The sequence below is a fragment of the Anser brachyrhynchus genome (assembly GCF_964034855.1).
Source record: "Anser brachyrhynchus genome assembly, chromosome: 1".
NCBI lineage: Eukaryota > Metazoa > Chordata > Aves > Anseriformes > Anatidae > Anser > Anser brachyrhynchus.
Genome location: NC_137694.1, coordinates 8178273 through 8203693, shown reverse-complemented (window position 1 = coordinate 8203693; position 25421 = coordinate 8178273). Strand labels below are relative to the sequence as shown.

At 42.4% G+C, this 25421-nt stretch overlaps 1 protein-coding gene and 1 long non-coding RNA gene across 6 annotated transcripts in view; one reads left to right on the top strand and one right to left on the bottom strand.

Moving 5' to 3' along the window:
* GRM3 (glutamate metabotropic receptor 3) overlaps positions 1–25421 on the top strand; it is a 106420-nt gene that overhangs the window by 16295 nt on the left and 64704 nt on the right. For 2 of the 5 annotated variants that reach the window (XM_080555366.1, XM_080555363.1), the window contains one exon: positions 23575–23683. The exons of 2 other annotated variants lie outside the window; for them this stretch is intronic. The gene's annotated coding sequence lies outside the window, so the exon portion shown is untranslated. The remainder of the gene's footprint in view (positions 1–23574; positions 23684–25421) is intronic. One more of the 5 variants, XM_080555364.1, reaches the window with a different exon arrangement.
* Positions 11974–19188, bottom strand: LOC308177819. Its single transcript, XR_013939426.1, has 3 exons — positions 18958–19188; positions 18270–18384; positions 11974–17403 (listed from the first exon to the last, which is right to left on the bottom strand). It is a non-coding gene; the product is annotated as an uncharacterized lncRNA (long non-coding RNA).

The window sequence follows — 25421 nt, the reverse complement described above, 5'->3', positions numbered from 1 at the left end:
GCATGATTCATTGTTTTCTCTTATGCTCATTAAGGAAAATATTTAGATTTTATTAGAGTAAAGGACTCAATGTTTGTTGAAAGAAATAATAGTACTTGAAAAGAAAATTGAAAGGTAGTAAAAAGCTATTGCTGGTGAAAAGGGGGTGATAAAAAAGGTCTTGAGAATGACAGAAACATCTATTTTTCTCTGATAATCTTTTCTCTATGAATGGACTTTTCTGCTATGATCAATATAAGAAGAAGAAATGTAGTTAAATCCCTCAGATTGACTCAGATGATTTAACAGTCACTGTGCTTCCTAAATTGATTATTGAAAAGAAAAGCAATCAGCTCACATCCTTTCTTGAGTATACAGTTACTGGTAACACTTCATCCTCCTTGTTCATCGTTCTTCACTAAGGCTTGGCCTTGGTCCTCGAATAACCTCTTCTAGGTGGCCATGCTTGAGCTGGGGTTGGACCAGATGACCTCCAGAGGTCCCTTCCAACCTCAACCATTCTGTGATCCTGTAATACTTGGAGGCAGCTTCAGCTAAACCTCAGACTGGTGGGCATCTTTTCCTTAAGAGCTCTACAGTACTTTTCTGGCCCATGTTCGGCCTCCATTTGGTATCTGTGTCATTTTCTTCCTGCTGAGAGGAAGGGAATGACCTTTGCCTGCTTGATGGACATGGATATGTGCAGATTTTTCCACAGCTATGGTACCATTGCTGGTTGATAGGGCCAGCAATGCTTTAGGGCCTGAAACTCTTCCTCTGTTTAATCCTCTTATTTCATTGCAGAATCTAAGCACACAGCTTACTGACATCCTTCAGATGTTTTCAAAGCACTTGCCTATCACAAATTTTGTAGTAGCTTCCAGTCTATGGACAGATTGCTTACCCAGTTCTTTTCAGTCTCCACCATCTTCAGGAGCTGGTCCTCTCTAGTTCCTAGCACCCATGTCAACTTTCAGAGTGACATCCAGAAAAGAATACCTGAAACTACAAAACAGGCTTATTTTCTCAGCTCAGATACATTCCTCTGGAGTAAAACTACACTGTGCTGGGGGATATTTAGGCCTGTAGAGAGTACAATATGATCTGGATCTGTGCCTGGCACGTAGGCAGTTGTCTCCTTGTTCTTGCCCACAAGCTTCCCGCTGTCTGTAGTGCTGGGAACCTTGTGCCCTGAGCGCTTGGGGTCATGTATGACTCCAGCCCAGGCAAGTGTGTGGAGAGTGACTGTAAAGGCTCAGCTGATTGCACAACTATGCTAATTACTTTGCCTTTAGGTCTGAACTTCACGTCATTCAGTGTTCCTATGAATTCCTAACAGTTAAACAAATAGTTGCATTTCGTCTCAGATACTTCAGACCTACATCACATTAAAAGTTTTTCTAAGAAGTCAAGTGGTCCTTTCCACTTCAAAACAGATACATGTATTTATTTTTAATCCTTATGCTTATGATTAATACCAACAATGAAGGTAATATTTCATTTGCTTCACAAACCACATAAAGACCAGAATTGCCTTAGTTCTACTCAGATATCTGGAAGAAGAAGCAGTCTCTTTCCACTGCCTCCTCTTTCATCAGGTTTTCAACTTTGTGAGGAAAAAAAAAAAAATTATCTTTTTTTGTCTATAAACTGACTGTAAAGGGACATTTGAATAAGCAGATCAGATCTAGGTACATATAACGTGGCTGTGTGACTAAAAGAATCCCACCTAAATGTCTGTTGCAGGATTCTTGCAGACCAGCCTCAATTTTATCCATGTTTCTTGCATGACTGAAACTTTGGTCAGAGCCTGCTCTGTAACTGACCTTGTACAAATCGCCACATCAGCAAGAGAGGAAAACTTGGTGCTGCTGTTTTTTCTCTGGTCTTTGCTAGTTTGTCCTCCCTCATTTATTTCCACAGAAGACAGCTCTGCATCTCTTTCAAAAGGCAAATCTCTCTGCAATGCAAGATCCTCCGTAGGAGGAAGGTAAAGTGTGTCTGATACCCTAAGAAATTGTTTTTAGTATTTGGCGATGTTTATCCTGCAAAAGGAATTATCTCTCCCAGAATTCAGAGTTTGCCTTTCCACTGAGACTGAACTTTTACCACATGTGTAAGCATCAGATTAATTAAGGTGTGGTGGTTTGGCCCAGCTCGACAGCTGAACTCCACAACTGCTCTCTCACTCCCCCTCCTAAAAAGGAAAGGGGGTGAAAATACGATGAAAAAAAAAAAAAAAGCGGGGGGGGGCTCACAAGTTGAGATAAAGACAGGGAGATCACTCAACAATTATTGTCATAGGTAAAACAGACTCAGTATAGGTAGATTAAATTAATTTAATTAATTTATTGCCTACTACTAACAGATTAGAGCACTGAGAAACTAAAAGCAAACTAAAAACACCTACCCCCATCCACCCTCTTCTGTGTCCTCCCTCCAAGTGGCACAGGGGAATGGGGGCTGTGATCAGTCCCTGATGCTTCGTCACTGATGCTCCCTTCATGGTCACTCTGCCCCTGCTCCACGTGGCGTCCCTCCCACGGGATGCCGTCCTGCCCAAACTGAGCCTGCGGGGGCTGCCCACAGGCAGCAGCTCTTCAAGAACTGCTCCCACACACAGGGTCCATCCCCCAGGAGCAAACTGCTCCAGCACGGGTCCCCCGCGGGCGGCAGCTCCCCCCAGACCCCCTGCTCCTGCGTGGGCTCCTCCCCACGGGCTGCAGCTCCGGCCCGGGGCCTGCTCCTGCGGGGGCTCTCCATGGGCTGCAGCCTCCTCCAGGCCACATCCACCTGCTCCACCGGGGGCTCCTCCACGGGCTGCAGCGTGGAGATCTGCTCCGTGTGGGACCCATGGGTGCAGGGGGACAGCCTGCTCCACCAGGGGCCTTTCCACAGGCCGCAGGGGAACTGCTGCTGTGTCCCTGGAGCACCTCCTGCCCTCCTTCTGCACTGACCTTGGGGGCTGCAGGGCTGGTTCTCACTCTTCTCTCACAGCTGCTGTTGTGCAGCAATTTTTTTCACTTTCTTAAATCTTTTTTTCCGAAAGGCACAGCCAGTGTTGTTCCCTGGCTCAGTTCTGGCCAGCTGCAGGTCCCTTTTGGAGCTTGTCTGGAGCTGGCTCTGATCTGACATGGAGCAGCTTCTGGATTCTTCTCACAGAGGTCACCCCTGCAGCCCCCCATTACCAAAACTTGCCACATAAACCCAAAACATAAGGTCATGGGGATTTTCTACCATCTGAAACTTCTAAATAGATACGGTATGTTTCTTAAAACATCATGAAAAGGATGTTACTAAAAGGATCACTCTATATGTCCATTGTTACACCTGTGCTTCCCTAAGTGTACACTGATGACCTCTGTCAGAGTCTGAATACTATCAGACATGGGCTTCATAGACGTTTGCTTTAACTTAGTCCAACGGTTCGTAAATTCTTAGTGATAAACTGTTAGATATGGAGTGGGAATTAATCCAGATAAGTCTTTTTGCTTGACTTATGCAAGCAATCAAGCTGTAAGGTCATTATGGCCTGTACGCCTTTAAAATCAGTAGGTCTCTGAATTACATATTCATAATCTTCAGGAATGACAAATTAAAACTGTGTTGAAGTGAGGAAAAAAAATATTAGAAAACCTGGCAAGTATTCAAGCCTAGGCACACTGTTCGTCTTCATCTTGTTAATTTGAAAGATTATCATTTCAAAATTTTCTGAAAATACTAAATTATTCTTCCAATAACCTCACGCTGTCAACACTCTGGTCCAATATTAAAGTATGTAAATGTGAAAGCTCTTCTCAGTTTACATACCACGCATATGTGATAACTTTCATCTTAGTTATAATAAGGACTGAACTAGTGATTTACTAAGCCAAAAACTTAACATTCTTAAACTAAAACATTGCTTCCTGTTCATAAAGCTGAATTAGGCTCAGAGCTTCTGTGATTTGAGTGTGGAGGAGGTTACACTGCACAAATTAAAGCAAATACACTTCCCTCCAAGTGATGTTGTCAGAAAATGACTTCTGTGAGACTCAAGGTTTTCATATAGAGGCGTTTGCAGTATCATAAATACCTGTTCTTCCTCCTTGAGTCAGGAGATCCTGAGACCTCAGGACTCTTGTTTTCATTTTTGAACACAGATTCCCTGACAGGGTTCACCAGAGTTTAGTTTAGTTTAAATTCACTGACTGGTGGGTTGAGTTCTTTCTTTTCTTTCTTTAGCCTTTGCTGTCTTCTCTGTTAGAAACTGTCATGCATTTGAAGCTCTCTGATAAAAGGCTATACATTGCCCCTTCTGCATAAAACAGCATGAATCTGAGTCTTATAGACCCCAGGAGTAGATTCTCATGATTTCCCCCGTGTGCCCCTTTCTTCTTCTCAAAGCTACCTTTTATTATTCCTCCTCTGCTGCACTTCTCAGTGTCTCTCATTCTAAGGTTGGCTCATCTAGAGCTAGCAGAAGTCTTTCTGGGGACTGCCAAGGCTTCGTGGAGATTCCCATGTACCATAATCTTGCAGAGGTTTCACCACCCACTTGATTTTCTCCTCTAACTAAGCCAGCTAACTTTAAACCCACAATGACAAAGTTATCAGCAGGATCAGGCCCGGGGCATTATAACATATATCATCTGTTAAATGTGTCTTCACCACAGTCAAAAATAGAATCACTTCCTTGGGTTTGGGTTAATATGGTTCATTTTTTACATATTCAAATTCTACCTCTTATTAGTTCAAAATGGTCCTTCTGACTAGCATAATACCTGGTAGAATACCTGGTAGCATAACCAGGTATTAGCAACAATCGCAAGTGAATTCCCTGCTGAACATGAAGAGGATGTGCAATCTTTCAGTCCTCGTGGACTGGGTTATAGTTGTATTTTAGGGTTCAAGTTTGTGGCTGACTTTTCCCCCTTTTAACTACTTTAACCTATGTTCTGTACTTGTATCAAGGGACTGTAATACATACACACACACCTTTCAATCAACATCTATATTAAGAGGGCAGACAACAATTTACATTACAGACAGCCACTGGACCTGCACTGGGACTGCACATAGCCCTGCCTCAGTAGTAGTGGTTCCCAGTACCAACTTTCATGGATGATGCTGTTGCACTGGTCGGTTTGATGATTTAATTTTCCTTCTCTGCGACTGCATTACCAAAATTGGAGTTTAGTATTAGCAGATTCCTGCTGTGTTTCGGAGTGTTCATTTTTGTTAACATCTTTACAACTGAAAATGTCTCTCCAGCATAAAGTTGAGGTATCTCTGCTGATTTTCACTGAATAATTTTTGAGTTACAGCACCACAAATAGCAGGAAAGCAGACCAAGTTATCCTTTTGTATCCTTTGAATTCTCAAATCCACCAGTGCTAACTGTCTTGTGGTCACAGATGTATCTATATAGACCAAAGGAGCTGGTTCTGTACATAAAATTTTAATGTCTCATCAGGCTGCATATTTACTGCTTAAATCCATCAAAAATACTTACAGAACAGTGAAACAACTCTCTTCATGATTCATATATTACTAGGTCCAAACAGTTCCTAAACTGCTCCAGTCTAAAGTTAACATAGTTTCAGAATAAATCCTGACTGTCAGTGGATGACTACAGGTACAGAACTCATGTCTAAAAATTATTCATTTCTAATATCAAGTTGTGTTTAAAATAGTGTGTAAATATTAGGCTAGACATTTCATGATACTGGACATCTCTCTTTCACAAATATGTCATACTCAACCAAATCAAGTCTGGGAGAACATTAAGGATTTTACTGATATTTTTAAAAAGAGGCAAGTGTAATGAATTGAAAGAGTTAAGGTCATATTTTCCACAATATATAGATGAACAAGCAGCTAAACATTATTAAGATGATGTCAAAGACTGTCATTTTGTAAAGCTTTATCTTTGGCTTGTACCATACATCTGAGCTCTGTGGTTCCAATGCCCCCATCCATGATTTACTCAAAGATATGGATTTTGCCTAATTGTTCCCACAGATCATAGGTTTCATCTGACCGATCAATGTTTTTCTTGTTTTGTTTTTTTTTTTCCTGGATGATTTGGCTTGGTTTGGATCAGTTGCGTGAGTTGAGAAATGCCACAGATATTAAGCAGAGCAGACAACCTTTGATCTCCTATCCACCTGTTAACTCTCCATTGGATATTTTACACAAATTCCTTGCACAGACCTGCCACAGAAATGAACAGCAGTTCAATTTGCAGAGCGAGTGAGGAGTACAGACAATGCCTTGCAGAAAGCTGGCTGTTGTTTGCTGTTGACAGGCTATTTTTAGCTCACAGACTGTTATTCCACTGAGCAAACTCAAGTCAGGTAAAAGAAAATGCACTTTGCAGGATTATCTGCATAGAGCACTGGATCAATCAGAATTCTCAATACCTTTAATGTGCTCATATTTTTAATCCTTGGCTGGCGATGTCGTATCTGACATTGCTGTAGCAAATCTAACAGAACTCCTTCAATGGGCCAGTCATCCTGTTGTATAATAAAATATCCCCAAATTTACATTACGCTAAAATAGGTGCCGTGGTAATCTAAAAACAGCCGGCTAGCAATTTGCAAAGGCTCCTGCTCTATTTATTGTTGCAATAAATAAAAAAAAAAAAGACAATCAGCACTTTCCCCTCTTTACCTGTCCCTCACCAGCCCCCAGCTTCTTTTCCCTGTCATCAAGGCTAATGATAGGATTTCAGGTCTCCCACTTCCCAGAGCGAAGAGCCATGACTCATGCACCAGGTTAGAGATTTAGGCCACAGTCTAAATCTCCAATTCCCAGTGATCAATTTAGCAAGTCTGACTTCAGTTCAACACTTTCTGTGCTACTTTCTTTGGGCAACGACAGTGTCAGCCTGTTGTCATCGAGCTTCTTTGCCTTTCAATCTTTCTTGACGTAAGTGTAGGTGGTCCTCCATCAACCAGGGTGTTTCCATTTAAATCAAAAAAAGGCCATGGGAATCTTGATCCTTTTTCTCTTGTGCTAAGAAATGTTACTTTTACACCAGTCATTGTCACTCTTTTTTCTCTTCACTAAACCGTTCCTATTGACCACTGTGGATGCAGATTCTGCTGTAAGTCTGTTGACTTTAGGGTTGCTTTTCTCATAAAAGCAGAAAAGCATGAATCTTAGGAAATCGGTTCTCATACCTAGGTGGATTCAGAGACCACTGTTTGAAAATTGTAATCTTAGTGTTGTTGAGAATTATCAAGCAAGCAAGCAAGCAGAAAGAAAAGCAGTCTTCCAAGCAAAGTTTCAGACAGATTTCTGACTAAGGCTTTGGAAGAGCAAACAGTGATATGGATTAAGAATTTTACTTCAATTAAGTGTTTTTACAGTGCTTTCTTTTTCATTATTTCATGTAAGCTCATTGAAGCGGGGGGGTTGCACTTTTGACTTCCTAGGAAAGCACCTCTCACCCCAGAATTTACCCAATTCATCTTTATGCTGTCTTTCCCAAATACAACATCAACACTATCTGTGCTAAAATACGTTCGTAGAAATGTATCCCACGATGATAATAAACCCTACATCTCCACAACACCTGACACATATGGTGTTCTGGTTTGTGACTGCTGGATGCGATGCCCTACGCACTTGTCCAGTTTATATTCCAAAGATGATGTCCAGCTCTTATTCTGTTGGCTTGTCGGACAAAGTGAAGCAGATCTCCCTCTTCATATTGGCATGACCACTTACCACTTCACTTCTTTTCAGTTCTTTTTGACATATTAAAGCAGAATGATAAACTGATCATGAGAGGACAAGGCTTCTCCCATTTGTTTGCCTGCTAGAAGATTTGTGTCAGCTATTCTCAAGCCCCTGTGTGATATTAGCTCACATGGCTAACTTCCCCTTAGGCTCATGCAGGTACACACAATGTTTACAAATATGATATATAGGTTTTTGAGCATCCTGAGCATTTTGAGCAGCTGGTATAACTGTGTCAGCCTGCTTCCAACATCTCATATCTGTCAGAAATTTTATAGTGCATCTAGCAAAATCTATCAGCTGCCTCCATTAAACAAATAAAAATGGTCTCATCTGCATGTCATCATACCAGAAACCACAAATAACTGCAATAATCCTAGTCATGCCATGGTGATCTTAGGTCAATTTTTAAAAAATGTCTCAGAGAAGGAGGAAGCTCCAAAGTGTAGCTGTTGGAAGGGTTAGATATCTTACCTGCATGAAATTAGACTTCTCCAGTTAGGGGAGAGGCAGAGTCCTCAGCTATCCTAATTTTAAATACTTCTGCTGGGAGGGGGGTGAATCTCTTTCCCCTAAGGTCCCTGCCTCTCTGCACTGATGAGAGAGGGAGCCCAGGTGGCATAGGTCATTAGGTTACAGTTCTTTGCATGATTAAAACTAAATGGAATTACGTTCACCCATTTTGCTTATATTTTTCACCTGTTGTAACAACTGGGAATAATTTGCCTAACCATCTTTCTTCTCAGTAGCAGTTTGGAGATCTTTTAGCGCTTCTAAGTTTCAGATTTTTAGCACAAACTACGATGTATATTACCAGGGAAAATATTATGATATAGCAGGGGCTTCACCACATGCTTCAGTTGTTTTTATACCCATTATTGCTGTGCCATCGTAATGCAATTTTCCTCAGACTCCCGTGTTATTAACCTGCATTCATCATTTATATCTCTCTCCCGAGGCTTGTTCTAAGACTCTATAGAAGAAGATAAACAAATTACAGATACAGGAATTAATTGTTGCCTCATTGGAGCACCCCAATCAAGGGATTTTAGGAACACTGGTTGAACTGAAGCAGCCTATAGACCATGCTGATGGAAATGGTAGGAATAAGGGTTGAACAGAAATGCAGAAAGGTATAAACAAATAAATACACATATTAGGGCAGATATGAAAATGCAAGCCAGAAAAAGTGACAAAATAACTGTAGACCTCCAAGGAATGAGACTGTGCAAGCCAGATGTTAAATACTCCTTCCAGCAAGGTTTGTTCCCTGTTGCTCATGCAGCCTTTTCTACAAAACACGTCACCTCTGTCAAGCTCCTTAGAAAGCTCTGCCTCTTCTTTCTGTTTATCTCCCTGCCCACTTAGGATCAGGCATAGAAAACCCCACTCCATCCAAAGGGAGAGGGGCCAAAGTGGCCTGAAACCCTCTTGGCAGCGCCTTTCTGGCCCCCAGCCCCAGCCCTGCCCCCGGACAGCTGCCAAAGGCTTGGCAGCACGGCCCTGGAGGAGGGCAAGGAGAGCGTGGGGAAAGGGAAGAAGGACCACAGTGGAAGACAGCATTAAAAGAACAATAGGTAGAGGAAGAAGAGGGACAGAAGAACAAAGCAAATTCAGAGAAATGTGAGGGCACATCAGAACGACTGTGTATATCAAAGAAGCATATGGTGCCTTGAGCCACAGGGGACCCGTGTTGTGCTACAGTGGGTAATGACACAGAGTGACAGACTGTACCTTTCCCTGAAAATCATGTGGTTGGAATGGATGAAATACTTCAGAGGGGAGAGGAATGACTGACGCAGTGTCCATGAGGAGCTCTGCATCGGAGCCACCAACAGCACCCGAGCTAGCTCCAGCCAGATGTGCTAGCTGCTGGGTACTGCTCTGGGAGCATGGCAAGATGCAGTGGGGAATGCCTGGGAAGGGGGAGATAGAAAACTGTGATGGGGCAGAAGGGTATAAAAAGGGCAAGGGAAGGATCCAAAGTTTGGCTCCAGGTTTGCTAGCCTGACCTCAGGCGTACACAGAGCCCATGAGAGGGTGAGAGCACAACTCAGTTCTTTGCTCAGAGCAAAAATAGCGACCGTGAAAGAAATGGGAAAGAGGCAGGCAGACAAAAGAGAAGAAAGCTGGTGAAGAAAGGAAAAGAACATGAAAACACTATCCTCAAAACCAAGGCAGACATGCCAGCCATAGTAATTTCTAGTGCAAATGCCCTGCCTCCACTGCAGCTCAGCAGGGATTTGACCACAGTAAATTTTAGGTGGCTGTGGGTTTTTTAGTTTTTCTTTTGTTTTTTTTTTGTTTGTTTGTTTTTTTTGGGGGGGGGAGGGGGCAGGTCTTTTTTGTGTAATAATAATAACGAAAAGGCTCAGTTTAATTCTGCAGGAGGAACATAAGGAGAAGTTTTGCATAGCGGTGACTGTGTTTTACTCTGTCTAAGGAAGAGATTTGTGGGTGGTTTCATGCAATTTCAGTGGTGCAGCTGATAATCCTACAAAACAATCTCTTCCGCTATGTTCTATGGTTGATTTTTTTAGCCACGGCTATCAATCAGATTGCTTTTCAAAGCAGGCAAGTGTCAGTGGCTCTGCTCTGTAGAGGCAGCGCAGCAGCACAGAGAGGAGAAACAACTTGCTGGGAGCTTTGGTGTTGATGTGCTGGCATGACAGACAGAGAAAGGCCTGCACCTCATTTAAAACCACCAGGCAGACTCCCGTGTGGCTTGACTGCTGTGTGGCCAGAAAAAAGGTGGTAATTTTTACATCAGTGAGCTGAAGCAGACTGTGGGAATCTATTTTCGACTGGAATAACTAACAGCATGGGTGGAATTCAGATTTTTTGGCTTGGTTCTGGTCATTCAGTGTATGATTAGGAAGAAGCATTTTGTGCTTTGGACAAGGATATCTAGAGCCTGAACTAGGTACTTCTTTGTTCATTTTTTTGTCCTAATGATAGAAATTAAATCTACACATAATAGCAGCAACAACAATAACCAGAAATTAGGAAGATATTTCCCCCACTTGTGAAAACACAACAGCCTCCACAAATTCTCTTGTAACATCCTCTGTAGTATCTTGTGTTGGCCTCTCTCTGAGACAAATTGCTGGTCAATATTGGACTTGGGTGCAGTCCTGCCTGCAAATGTCTGTGTTCCTAAATAATTTGAAATATTCCCACATACAGCTTCTAAGCCTGTATAGAGATGCCCAAGTAAATCATACTCTTCCCCTTCAAGAAATCTCACATTACATACTTTCTTGTATTCTAAAGAAAAATTCCTTTCAATGCTCTCTTCAAAGCACTTGTATTCTCAACAATGGTTTGTAATGTGCTTATCTTGGCCTTGCTTTCCCAGCTGAGAGGCACAGTTAATTACTACAGCCACAGAGCATTTGCAGCAGTGGTTCTTAAACACCCTGCTGTCCTCAAAGGTGTGCAATCGGTTCGTTCTTGAAATGGCCACCTCAAATAACAAAGTTGGTAGAGATGCTCCAAATGCATTGTTGATCTTACTATGGGATTACGTATCACCCTTCCTACTTCAAATTTCAGGTTTTTAAACTAGGGACACAAAAACAGAAGATGAAAACAGAGCACTTGAATCTGAATTCCATGGTCCCATCAGAAAATGTGCTACGAATGAAGGATAGATAAAGGAAAGCTATTTATTTAGAAACCAGGGGACAAGATTGGTGCATGGATGAAGTTGTTTATTTTCTTATCTCTTTAAATTCACATCAGTGTTCTTTCAATTTATTTTTTTTTTTTTTTTGGAATAAAAAAGGGATACATGTGTGTATCTTGTGGAGCAGAAGGGAAACATCTATGTTCCTTGACTGGAACTGTTTCAGACAGACTACATAACAAATAATCAGCATGTGCACTTCACTGGGGAAAAATGCAGTGTCACAGGGCTCCAGCGAGCAGAATCCAGGATCTTAACCACAACATCTACACAGCTACTGGGAACAGATGTGGCTGGCTGTCTTTTGAGGGTCAGACACAGAGCACTTGCCCTGTATAAGAACCTGGTAGATAATAAATCCCACCTTGCAAACAGTGCTGAACAGCCTGAGCTTTCAGATACCTCTGTGTGAATGATGAGGGAAAAATCAAGTCCACATAATCCACAATGTTAAGCAGAAACAGCCTTATGGTAATCCTTAAACTATGAATTTCCAGAAGCTGGGAGCTTTTTTAAAAACAAATTTGTACCACTAAATGTTTCCCTGTTCTTGTATTTCATATGTTTTTGTACAATTTAAGGAATTATGTAAAATACAAAGGGAGAGGACGAAGAAAAACAGCCAAGCCTCCAAGTCCCTTTAACAATGCAGTGGAGAAAGCAATCAGCCAGATTCATCATCTCCCATTCGTCCAATTTACACTTGCTGTAGGGCTGACCCTTGTAGCAAAGAAATGCCTGGCAGCTATCGTCCAGTCACGTTAGGCATTACGTTCCCTCCCCACAGACCACCAGTGGCCAATACATTGATTTTACAATCAGTCCAAAAGCAACATCTTTAACACCACACTGGATTATTGCCCCAGCTCTGACTCAGGGAACATTTCCTCTAACTCCTGTGTTTTCCTTGGAGACTTCTCCATCTAAACACTGATCGAGCTCAACCTGCTTTAGCTTTTGAAATATGACAAGGTAATAAATCACATTTGGGGGAGAGCGGGGCATCTGTGTTACTGTGGTTTAGCAGGAAGCCTGCCATACAGTGCATTGACAGCTCTCCTCAGGCAGACGTGTGCATGTCCAAATTGTGCCCTGAGGCCAATAGGCAGGTTCCTTCCCGTGTTCGCGAGCCCTGGGGATGATGGGGAAGGGACACAAGTGGCAGGGACACAGATGCAGCAACAGGTTTTCAAGGTTAGCCTGGATGTCACAGACTTCCCAAACAGGCCTTCGGCCTGTAGACACCATCCTCCATGGATAAGGCCTCGGTGACCTGCCCTGCAATCCTGCAGGCTGGAGGCAAGTAAGCAGCAAAGCCTGATGCTCAGCAACACTGCAGAGCAGCAGTGGACAACCCCATGAAGCAGTTCCCATGTTCAAAGACACTCCAGCAGCTCCACCAGCTGCCCACCCCACGCAAGCCAGCATGTGTTGTGCTCCTCACAGCAGCTCTCAGACCACGACATTCATTGGGAAATAAGAAACTTTGGAGACTTGGAACCAAACAGCAAGCCAGTGGGTGATCTTTAGAGACTTCTATCCTGCAGACAAGAAATACCAGACAAAGTTGTGTCCTACAGCAGCTTCACTGCCAGGCTCATCGCAGCAGGGCCTAGGACTCGGTGTCTAGGTGGTGGGCCCTGCTCAGCAGGCCAGCTCTCTGCCACCAGGAGGAATCCTCTTCTAGGCATTTGCAGCCTGCACACAGCTGCTGCAAGTTTCAAGGGAAATCTGGCCCTCTGCTGCCAGCAGCAATTTGTGCACATTTGCAGGTGTGACATGTTTGCTTCACATGACCTCTGGGAAGGCAAAAGCATTGCCTGGAAAGTGTGTCAGTGATACCACTTAGCACTTAGATTTTTGACTTCAAAGTGTTCTACCAACATTAATGAAGTGAGCTTAAAAATTAGAGCTGAAAACACCCTAATAACATGGAAATGTTGCCCTGGAATGAGAATATAAACAAGAAGACAAGGATGCCATTATTAAAATGAAGAGGGTTTTTTCCTTTCCTTTCCTTTTTTTTTTTTTTTTTTTTCTTAATGAGATGGTTTTGCCCAATCTATTTGAAATCTAGCTCATCTGTTAAGCTCAGCCCCCCGGCCATTTTTTGATAGTACTGTGCTGTGAAATATAGCAATTTGGGATGTAAAATTTCAGATCCTGTGACCCTGCTGGCCTGGGAGAATATAGTACTCCGTTTAGAGAGATTTTAAATTACTTCACTTATAACTCCAGACTATTTTTCAAGCTATGTAAATGTACGGTACAGAGTCCCTCAAAGAAAGCTTCAGACCCTGCTTTGAAGCCCTGAGACTGAGGGACACAGCTGGGGTTTCTTCAGGAGCTTTGGACAGTCAGAGGTGCAGTTTTCATCAGAAAGCACCGTCAGGACACACATAACTGTGAGCAGAACAGATTGGTTTGAACAAAGCAGGCAAAATTGCCAAATACAGGCATCTCTTAAGCAAGACTCCCATTGCTTTTAATGGGGTTAGGGTTTTGCCTGCTAGAACGAATTCCCAGCTCTACGCTGAATTTGCTGTAGTAGAAATCCCTTAATCTCTCTGTGGTCCCTTCCCTCTGTGCTCTTTGCTATCTCCTCATCTGCAGATAAGGATGATACTAATGTCTGCCTCCATGGGTGTTATGAAAACTAATTAACTGAGCTTTCAGGGAAACTTAAACATAAAAGGCAAATTTCTCATGTGATGATGATGCAAATACATTCATGCATATTTTCCCTCTGTAAAGAAGTAGATTTTGTGTGCATAGAGACACAGATATATATATAAACCCTACCTAACACCTGCCACACCTTTCTCTACATCAAGGCTCTTTTCTTTGCCTTATGTTTCTGTTACAATCCTGCTATTTTTAAATGCTGGGCTTTATTCCAAGGCAGTGTGGGAATGGCAGGTAGGTAGCTGTTAAAAAAAAATAAAAATAAAAATAAAAAAAGAATGAAGGAAGAAAAAAGGAAGGAAGGAAAGAAGGAAGGAAGGAAGGCAGGCAGAGAGCATTTCCCTTCTCTTTTTTAATATCATTTTTGTTCTATAACCATTGTCCCTGCCAGTCAAAAAAGCTGCTTGGTTTTTAATGAAAAATCTGAGCACCAACAAACTGCAACCCTCCTTTTCAACACAGACATGCCCTTTGAATTCAATTATGCCTCAGGCAATGCATTATAGCAGACACGCGATAAGTGACACCAAAATCTTACAACAAACACAGCAAAAAATCTCTCAGTGGGCAAAAATAACTCGGAGCCAGGTTTCCTCTTTGGGTACCAGCATCTGTCTGCTTTATCCCACCTGGGCCCCACTGATGCCAGGAGAGCTGAACCCTTTTTGAGCCCCCACGGGTCCCATCACTGCATGTCCCTTGGTCCCCTGCTCTGGAAGGCGTGCGGGACAACGTTAACCCTGAGGAAAGGTGGAGGACCTGCTCTGGGGCAGGGACATTCCTGGTGGGGTCACTTGGAGCACCCAGCAGGAGCCGAGAGGAGCACGAAGGAAGCAGAGGAGTTTGGGAGGGCTCCTTTCCTCCCAGGGTAATTTCTCACAAGCTGTGTCAACTATCTGCAGTTAGACAAATACTTGAAATGTCAACATTTCCCATTTCGGTGGGGAGAGGCAGCACCCGTTACCTTTGGTTTTGTTGTCCTGGGAGCTGCAACAGCCAGTAAGAGGAGCCTGCCTGGGATTTTTCTGAATGTTTGCAGAAGAAAATTTCTTTGGAAAACAAACACACATGGCCCTGCTGTAACGCAGCACCGGGGTCAAGCTCTGTCCTTTTGCATACTCCTGGATGCTAATATGGGATAATGCAGTGCCCCTGTGTTATTTTGAGCCTCTGTGGTGGCCAGTGACTCCCAAGCAGCAGCAACTCTGGCGGTGCACAGTGAATGCACCTGTGAATTACCTGGGTGCAAAGCATTTGTATGTATCAGGAGACAACAGTCAACGATGCCTTCTGGTTGCTGGCGGGCAAATATCAAGACAAATTCCATCTAACCTCGAAAGTCATACTGCTATAACCACAAAATGAAGCAATTGCGATCCTGCCTGGGAGACTCATTCTCTCAAAGTGGTTGCATTTGACCTGATCTCTGCCTTTCATCCCTTTTCTCTGCTGTACAGGTAACTTGGCTCACTGGCTTTATAAGAGAAGAGAAATTTTCTCATTGTAAACCAGATATAGCTGTTCACATCTGAAAACCCTTGCTTATATCAGGGAACTGGTTCCTTTTAGTGTACAGCTGTCATAAGCTTCTGCAGCAACTGTTTTCATTGAAGTTTTAAAGGCGAGAGGCAGATAGTGCTTTACAGAAGAGAGGGCTGGGATGCGCAAACAAGTTATTGGGGTTTAATGTGTTTCTGTGCAGCAGCTGAGCCACACAAGCCAGCTGAGTTCACACCTTCAGCTTGTGGTAAACAGAGGATTTCAGCTACACACGTCACCACAACCTGCTAAGGTTTCTGGCCAGGTATTCACAATAAATCATTCACTTTCTTGAGCACAGCAACTCCATCACATAACCAAGTCCTCCAGATACTTAAATGTTTAATTCCTTATTTCACCACTAGCTTGCCTTGCAACCAAGGGTCATACTACCTCTTTACGCTTCAAACTTCAGGTGTAAAATGGATGTAACAGGAATGCTCAGTCAAAAGGGTGTTGTAAAGGACAAATGCAATAAAGCCTGGGAGGTGTGGAGATATCCCGGACACCTCAGCTGGTCTGAGGGATGTTTTACACACACCTTTCTGCAAAGAGGAATAAGAATAGCCCTGCTTTGCTTTTGGTCGTTCACAGTGCTCCTCACTATTTATACAGCTGTGGAGCTTACAAATATTTTAGAGTCTTCTCTTTTGCTGCAGTAAATAGAAGTCAACAGGGCTGTGTTTCTCTATGGGAACCAAAGATCCAGCCCGCTACGCTGCTTGTTTTAATGAGAACCTGCAAGTCACAATTCTTGTACCAAAATATTTCTGATTATCTCCTTTGAAAGATGAAATTTTGGGAGCTGCTGTCATATATCCCACATAAACAATATGAAGATAACATCAAACATTTGAAAAATGTGCAAGTACACCAAATGGAAATCTGGTGATTTATCAGGCTTTAATCAGTTCGATATAATTCCATGAATTTTGCACCTGAAGGTCTCAGATTGCCATCCCGGTTACCTGTGCATAAAGCTCGCTTCTGGCAAATGATAATTAATTCTTAAATCTCGGAAGCGTCTGAGTTTCAGAGCTCCCAGAGCACGTTTGTATGAAGATTAGACATTGTTTCTTTTCTCCCGTTCTCTTTGAAGTCTTCCCTTTAAAGATTGCAGCTTGCTGTTCAGGCTGCAGAGAGCTTCTCCTGACAGAGACCGCTTTTCCCTGCGCTCACGGAGGCTTTGGGTCTGACGCTGCGCTCCCTTACTCCACTGAAACATACAGAGAGATGCCAGCACCGCCTCGCTGCTGGCAGGGAGAAGAATCGAGCCCTTTGCCAAGCGCGTCAAGTGAATTGCTCACCCCCTGTGGGGGAAATTTACCACATAACAACGCAGTAATTGATATTGATGGTGCGCGTTGTTCGCATTTCATTTTTTCAGACGCTTGTTTTCAGGGTTGTGAGAAGTCGGGTTGCGGTGATCAAAGGTCGAAGCCTTAAGTTCCCTGTAAAACAAGTTCCTCGGGGCTATGCTTAATGTGAAAAGAAATTAGCGGTGAGATTTATAACAGGCACATAACTAAGCTAAAACAGACCAAAGAGGCTAAATTACAAGAGTGAGACACTTCTTATTTACATCCCTGTAAACTGTAAGCAATTGCTCTGATGCTAAACAAACGACCTCCTCCCTGGTTTTAGATGGAGTAGGAAGAATCTGGTCCATAACAAACGCAGCTGAACTCTGCTTTCACACCTTAGATGAACTTCTTACTTCTCTCTCTTCAAGCTCTGTTCTTCTTGATCTTGTCATGAAAGAATATTTTGCAGCTCCTTTTCTAACGGGAAAAAAAAATTGTGCAGTCAAGGAGAAGTGTTTTTGTTTTTTTGTATTCTGGGGAACTTTTTTTTTAATGTCAGATCATTATAGGTGGAAGAAAGGAATGGAAAGGAAAGATTCCTATTATCCAGTTTTTGTTGTTGTTTATTATTATTATTTATTTTCCAGTTTCATACATAGAATAGTTCATTTGGAAGGGACCTACAAATATTATCTAGTCCAACTGCCTGACCTCTTCAGGACTAACCAGAAGTTAAAGCGTATCACTGAGGGCATTGTCCAAGTGCCTTTTGAACATGACAGGGATTAGGCAATAAACACCTCACTAGCAAATCTGTTCCAAATTTTGACCACCCTCACATTAAAGAAGTTTTTCCCAGTGTCCAGGCTGAACCTCCCTGGCACAGCTTTGTGCTGTTCCTGTGTGTCCTATCATCAATTACCAGGGAAAGCGGCCAGCACCCCCCTCTCTGCTTCCCTTCCTCAGGAAGTTGTAGAGAGCAGAGAGGTCACCTCTTGGTCTTTTCTTCTCCAGACCAGAAACCCAAATGCCCTCAGCCTCTCCTCACAGCACATGCATTCCTGCCCTGTACCAGCTTTGTTGCCCACCTCTGGATACTTTCAGGGACCTTAACATCCTCTTAGTATTTTGGATAAACTACCCCCATTAGTGAGAAAAAAATAAAAATAAAAAATAAAAATAAAAAATAAAATAGGCTGACACCTTTATAATTCAGAAATCATAAGGCTGATTCGATAACATATATAGCCGGGCTCCAGGGTCATAGTGTTAAACAGCACAACTTTCCACATATTCCCATGGCTGCCACTACTCTCAGCTGTGCTCCCTCAGTGGCCACTTACCCTCCATGACATCTGTGAGGAAGTCACTGCAGAGGTAAATAAAGGTTGCGCCATCCAGATGAATCCTTGTAGATTAAATTTCTACTCAATGTAATCACAGTAAAGTCCTAAAACACTGGGAAACAACAAGCAATGTTTTACAGTGTGGCCAAAACTGACACCTTACAGTCGGCATCAACAGGGTTTTAGCCAAATCGCTGCAAGTCACTGCAGAAGCCTTCACACTGACCTTACATGGCTCTATGTTCAGTGATACAAGTGGTGCTTAATTCACAAAGCGTCTTGCTCATTAGCAGATATCTTTAAAAGAATGTTATCATTAAATCTCTGTTAGATGCAAGGAAGTAGAAGTGCCAGACAATTGAAGTGCTTTGCTCAAGTCATCAGGACCAGTGATAGAATCCGCAGTGGAGCGTGGAGTCCTCACACATCCTATCTTTGAAACATCCCTTATGTTATATTGCTTCACAATTTACTTTCCTAACAGATCAAGTCTTTCTCAGTCCTTCTAAGCACTCTTGAGTGTTTGAGTGTATCATTTCATAACACACAACCTGGTGGAGAAAATCTTCCACCTCCTGTGAGTCTTTTTCTTTCCTTTTTTTTTCCCCCCTCCCCAAAATTCAACACACAGACCTGAAATTTCTTGAAAATTATGGTCCAGGCACCACAACCCTCCACCACCCACCTTGAGCATGCACAGCACCATCCCATGGTGGCCCAGGGGCCACCGTCCAGATGAAAAAGAGCCAGGAGAGGAGGTTTATAGCTGAATGCCTTTGCCCAAGGGAAAGCAGGCCAAAGAATACAAAATGTCGGCAGAGGGCATGTTGCCCTTGATTGAGTGGAGAAGGGCCCCCGCTGGCTAGAAACCCAGAATTACAACAACAACAAGAAAATTAGTAAGGCTTGCCAGCTGGGGAGAGACATCTGGCTAGTGATCAGAGGGGCCTGTGAGTCAATTAATCCATCTCTGAGCTGGATTAGCACATTGAAACATGCTTCCCTTCACTGCTGCAGAGGGACCTGTTGAATGAGCTGTAAAGATGAATGGAACTAAAGAAATTTCATTTAGATAAAGAAAAATGGCTCTGAAGTAGTGGGTGGGTGGTTTTTACATGTGCTAAAAGAATTAAGCACAGCTCAGAGAATTTAGGGCATGGAGCAGCCATTTGGATATAAAAGCTCTTAAATTTAATATATGCTGATTTTAAAGTTAATATCTAGATATCTTTCTATTTTTTTCATATTTGTAGCATACCCAGGATGGTAGATACTGCAAACAGAGATTAGGATAAATAACTCTTCCAGTCCATTCTTCCCCAGCTTTGTGTATTTCTGCAGGAGCTACTCCTGCTCTCTTTTGCTATTAAGAGGAAAGGCTGTTGCTCAAGGACATCATCCCACATTTAGCCCTGAAGAAACTGAGACTCAGTTTCCACCTTCTCTGTCTTTGCAGATCAGATCATGGTCTCCTGAGATGCTTTTCAGATCATCAGAGATAGGACTTGACGGAACCTCTTTGGTCACTGAGTTCAGTTCCTTCTGTCAAGAGCCATTGGGCCCTTAGCTCCCTCTTCAATTTTGACCTTTTTTTTTTTTTTTTTTGGCTATTATTCCTGCTGTCAGAAGGCTTTTCCAAAACCTCATTCCTTTACTGTTTAGAATCTTCTTCATAATTTCTAATCTCTGTTTAATCAGACCCAGATAGTACTCACGTGTTCTTGTACCAGAAATATCTTTAAAGTCTGTTCTCCCTCCTGAGTAGTCAGCCCCCTGAGATGTAGAGAGGGCTATCAAAAACTTCAGCTTTTCTTTTACTTATCTAAATAACTGAAGCCACATTACTCTCCTCCCTTAAACCAGGCTCACCAGTCTCCTGATTATTGTACTTGCCTTTTTCTGCACATATTCCTATTAGATTTTTTTTCATATTTATACACAGGTTATGCGCAAGCTTAAAATATCTTGTGCAATGGCACCAGCATCCCTTTGCATCTACAGAAAATACCCTCTCTGTCTATACCCAAGAATTTGCATTCATCGATTTCTTTGCTTCATGTACCCAGTCTCCTCTGTTGTTTTCAGCTAAGAAGCTTTCAGCTTGTGGAAAACATGAAGAATTTTTCTAGCACCTGGAAGATTAACACTGAAAGCCTCTTAGGAAGAGATGCATGACAGTGTTTTCATCCAGGAAAGGATGCCCAAGAACAATCTTGATGCAGCTATCAGCAAAGCAAATTCAGTACTACGATACTGCAGGCAAGATTGCTCCAGCAGAGGACTGTCTTTCTGTATTACTAATAAGCTAAACAGTGCCAGTGAAATGACCTAGATGATATAAGCTGGCTGCCCATACAGAAAAATTGGAATGGTCCATGGCATGGTTCTGATAACAGTCACTGAGTTCTCTTGGGATATTCACTGTCCTAAATAATTCCTAGACTTAGCTCAGGACTTGGCAAATGGTGGAGACCATTCACCACAAGTATTTTTCAATGTGGGCACCCTGTTTTAGTGGCTGAGAGAGGCTAGCTGTATGGGGATGCACCACTGTATGCCTACTGATCTCATTGCCTCAGAACTTCCCCAGATAAATTTAATTTATGAGACTAGACATAGTTATTGATGCTAGCGTACAGCTCCTCATCTGAAGGACCAATGGCACACAGTTCTGATCATCTGTATTCATGTCAGAGGAGCTCTAAGGTTGCAACTATAGCTCTTAAGCAAAGAGTGACAGAGCATCCACCTGAATGTGATCATCCATATCACTTAATTGCTAACAGAGGCCCTGGCCCTTGAGTTTTTGCCAAGAAAACTTTCCCAGGACAACTCCTGGAAAGGGGCTAGAGACAGCAGCGTTCACAACAGACTGCTGGGATGTGACCATCCAGTTCTGGAGTGCCAGAGATTTTGGCTGTAAGGGCACAGCACAGCTATGCCAGGTGACATCCTGTCCAGAGAATGGTTCCTGACCCATCCTATTTGCTAATATATTTGCAGTCAAACTAGATCAAATGCAGAAAAGGTCTATTTGGTTGTTCAAGGGAATGCAGAATTAATTCCATGAAAGAAGGTAAAAGAGATTTTGAATGCTTTTGAAAATTCCCCTTTATACTCAAAGACAGTTTTATGTACAGAAACTGTACATAGCCCCTGGGAATTTGGTCCTGGATTCCTTTAACTGGAACATCCCAAATGACTTCAGCTGTCACAGGCCATGTTATCTGAGAGACAGTGAGCTTTGACACAATATTCACCTTCAAACGGATGCATTGCTTCTCTGGGAGGCGATGACAATTGTTGAGCATTATTTCCTTCCCAATAAATATGAAAACTCCACAGGCAGCAGTCAAAAGAAATTTACTCTCCTTCAAGACATTTCATATGAATGCCATTCTTTCCTCTATCCCTCTGCTGTTTCCTGTCTCAAGGAGAGTGCCAACATGGATAAATTCAGGGCTTATCCCTCTGAAATATAAAGTGGCCTAGAGTAATGAAAGACCAAACCCACAAACATCTGTATATAACCAGGGTCATATCAGGTTTGCAGATATCCGGTCCCTGTTGCTACTGTGTCACTAAGTGTTCATCGCCAGCTATTGACTCTTATCCAAAACAGATGACGAGGGAAGGATTTGTTCTCTGGATGTTTGTATAAAGCCTAATGCAGTGAGTGTTTTGACAGGTTAGGACTCCAACTTTAAGTTACATCAGGCTTAAACCACAGTATTTCTGATAGATTCAGGTATTTTATCTGTGGAGTCAGGGAATGGCTGAGGAGCACCTACCTGCCTTTTCTTTAGGTGCAAAAGAAAGACTCAAACCTGGTCTCCAGTTTGGGACATATTCAGCTGCAGGCACTCCCACCAGTACAGAGCCAGTCTGGCCTCTTTTCTGAGAGTCCTGATTTTTGCTGTGTGTATGTGCAGTGACATGTTGAGCACTGTGAACCAGGAGCCAGTGACCTAGGAGTTTTGTTACAGGTACTTCTCAAACATGTTTATTTATCCTCTTTCATACTTACACTCAAAATTCTCAAATCAGTGCAGAACAAGCTAGCAGGAAGTGTTAAGCAACATATCAGAATGCAAAAAGAGTCTTCTCTTCCCAAACCACTAGCCACTATTATTAGCTAGCATCTCACACAAGCCTACAAACCCCAGGTGCCAAATGTTTCCAATTTTTACAATTTTGAGATATCTGTATATTCCTCGATTCATTCATTTTGTGGTTGTGCTCAATCAGTGTATGTTCTAAGACCTTTTGAATAATAAATCACAAAAGCAATCTAGTAAAACAGGTGATCATAAATAGATATATATGCTTGAAAGCAAGATAGAAATTTAACAAGAAATACAAGGTAGATATGAATAGAACAACATCCGAGTTTATGAGCTTTTCTTTGCCTTTATAAATATAGCCCAGCTTAGCCTCACAGCCCATCACTGGGATGGAAGCACTCCGACTAGTCTCAAATCACCAGTGGGGAATATGGGACTTAGAGGGATGAAGAAATGTCCCTACAGTCACACTTGGTACAGAACCGTGAATTCAGCTGAGATTTCCTGCTCATCAGCTCATAAGTTAACAATGATGAGAGAAGAGAGTGAATTAGGACTGCTCTAGGAGCATGAAATAGCTCTAAATGTCCCTTGGCAGCCATCAGACTATCCATGTTCCTTCAGTACAGCACAGCAAGATGACCAAGGAAATATAAATACAATCGAGATCATTTTCACACATCTACCCTCTGTCAGCTGTAACCATACAGGTGTTCACCCACAGCAATGGCCCTCTCAGAAATAGAAAGCCCCTCATTCAAGAAAGAAAGGCCAAAAAAAAATGTTTTAAACCTACCTGCAAAATGTCCTGACCTTACACGCGTGTGTAAGGGGGGCTCGGTATTATAAAAATAAAGTGTTGTTAAAGCAGAGATTATTAGCTTGTTTACCACCATGTCCACATGAAACTGTGGGAATAATAAGGAAGTATTTAAAACAGATTGCCTGCCTCATTCAGATGTCTCAAGGAGCTGATCCAAAGTATTTTAATGACACCCAGGAACTCTAAAAGGCACTGGAGCAGGCCCATCAATTTATAGAGCTAGTAGGAGCCGAGCTGTTAGTGCCTTTGCATGACATCCTGTAAGAGAAAACGCTGGCATTTGGCTTACTCAGGAGAGATTTCACCATCTGTTATTTTAGAGAACCAATAATGAGAGAAAAAACAAATAAGCAAAAACCCCTAATGCTCTGTCACCATTTCAAATTTAGTGAGGTCTTAAAATATTCCTGCACAGGTAGAGAATTTTGCTGGAGGAGAATCAGCACAGCAACGGGCTCAATTACATCCAAGTTTCCTGTGTAAGATCTGTCAAGCAACTCCTATCCTCCCGTCTGTAAGTGAGTGTGAGTAATGGGTTTTATTTAAATTCATATGGCATTTACTACCTACACCCAGACAGATAATGGACAGACAGCAGAACAATGATCAGCAAGTGGCTATCATTTAATTCATGTTTTATTCTGCAGTTTGCCTGCCTTCATCTGTCTTCCCTTCTGAACGAGTAAGCACATTCCTATGAATTCACTGCAAGTTTTATATTTTCCAAGCAAAATCATGACAGTGATAAAAAGAATAATAATAAAAAAATCCCACTGTATTTTTTTCCAAAAGTATTTGGTTCCATACATACATGTTTATCTTTCTGCAGTTGGATTTCTTATCCCCAAAGACACAGTCATCATCTGAACTTCCTAGGCAGCAAACATAACATTTAGGGACTCTATTTTCCTTATCAAAAACAATAGGCACTAAGCATGTTGATAAGGGCAGAACATCCTAAGAAATATTGAAATAATCTGTTGACTTGCTGCAGTTCTATTGATTTCAGAAACACAAAGAGAATATGTTGAACAGGAGGAAAAAAACATTAAATAGCATCACGTGAATGCAGTAGTAAATCATCCTACATACTCTCATCACTGTCAGCTTCCTGCAGGAAGAAAACATGTGTTCAGCCCTAAAACTACCTCCTTTCAATATGAGTATCAGTACGCATTCATTTGCTCCAGCTATCTGAATTCCTTTGGGTTTAGTGAAGCTGTCAAAACCTTACAAGTGTGAATGCTGTTGTGTAAGTAAAATTAATGATTCTTTTTCTGCTTCCCATATTTTAAAGCTTTAAATGAATCCTGTTTCTGGGGGAAAAGTCATGAAGAGCAGAGGGGGCTGTCAAAATGGAATTGTAAATCTTTCAGCATTTAAATTCTTAGACCTGATTGACCTCACGATAGTGCTTCAGACCAGCGCTTGTTTTGGTGTTGTAAAGCAAGCAAACTGTCATTACCCAGGCTTGAATCCCACTTCACAATCTGTTAGAACCAGCTGGGGTATGAGGCTCAAGTGGAACGCTCCAGTCAAGCAAGTGAACATCAAAAAACAAACAAAAACGTTTACATTTGCAGAGGTATTACCCATATTTATAGTCTGCCCTTTGAGTGTGTGTAACTGCTGGAGCAAGGGAAGGTAATGTGAACATAGTTGTAAGGGTAATGTTCACAAGGTAATGTGAACAAGGCAATTATTACATAAAAGCGAAATATATGAACAGTGAATAGCAATAATAACTGGTGCTTGCCAGAATGGTGTGTGCTGAGGCTTTAGTTGATGCTTGTCATGATTTGGGGTCACAGATAGAGTTGTTTGGAGAGAGGGTTTCCTCGGTGCCCTGATAGCCCCTGCATATTAGGAACTGCACCTCGAGCTCTAGTCTGGCTTTTTTCAGGGCTCCGGGGAGGACTTTCCAGCAACCCTCTGCTTACAGCTGCAAGATGAAGGCTGTTTATAGAAAGCAATGTCAGCCTGCCAAGCACCACTGTCTACATGCTGTCTGTCTATGCCAGTGGCTCTGTCCCAGGGTAATTTAAACTCAACTCAGCAGAGGTTATTGACACCCTCATATTTCAGTTTAGCCACCCTAAGCTCCCCCACAGCCATTAGAAAGGCTGTCCAGAAAGCACTTTGGAACAGAAGCCAAATCCAGGAGCTCTGAAAATCCTGTGAAGGAACCTGCCTGTGCCCAGAAAGGAGAGGGAGCCCTGGGAAGATGGCTAGGTTGTGTACTCATATATATACTATATATAC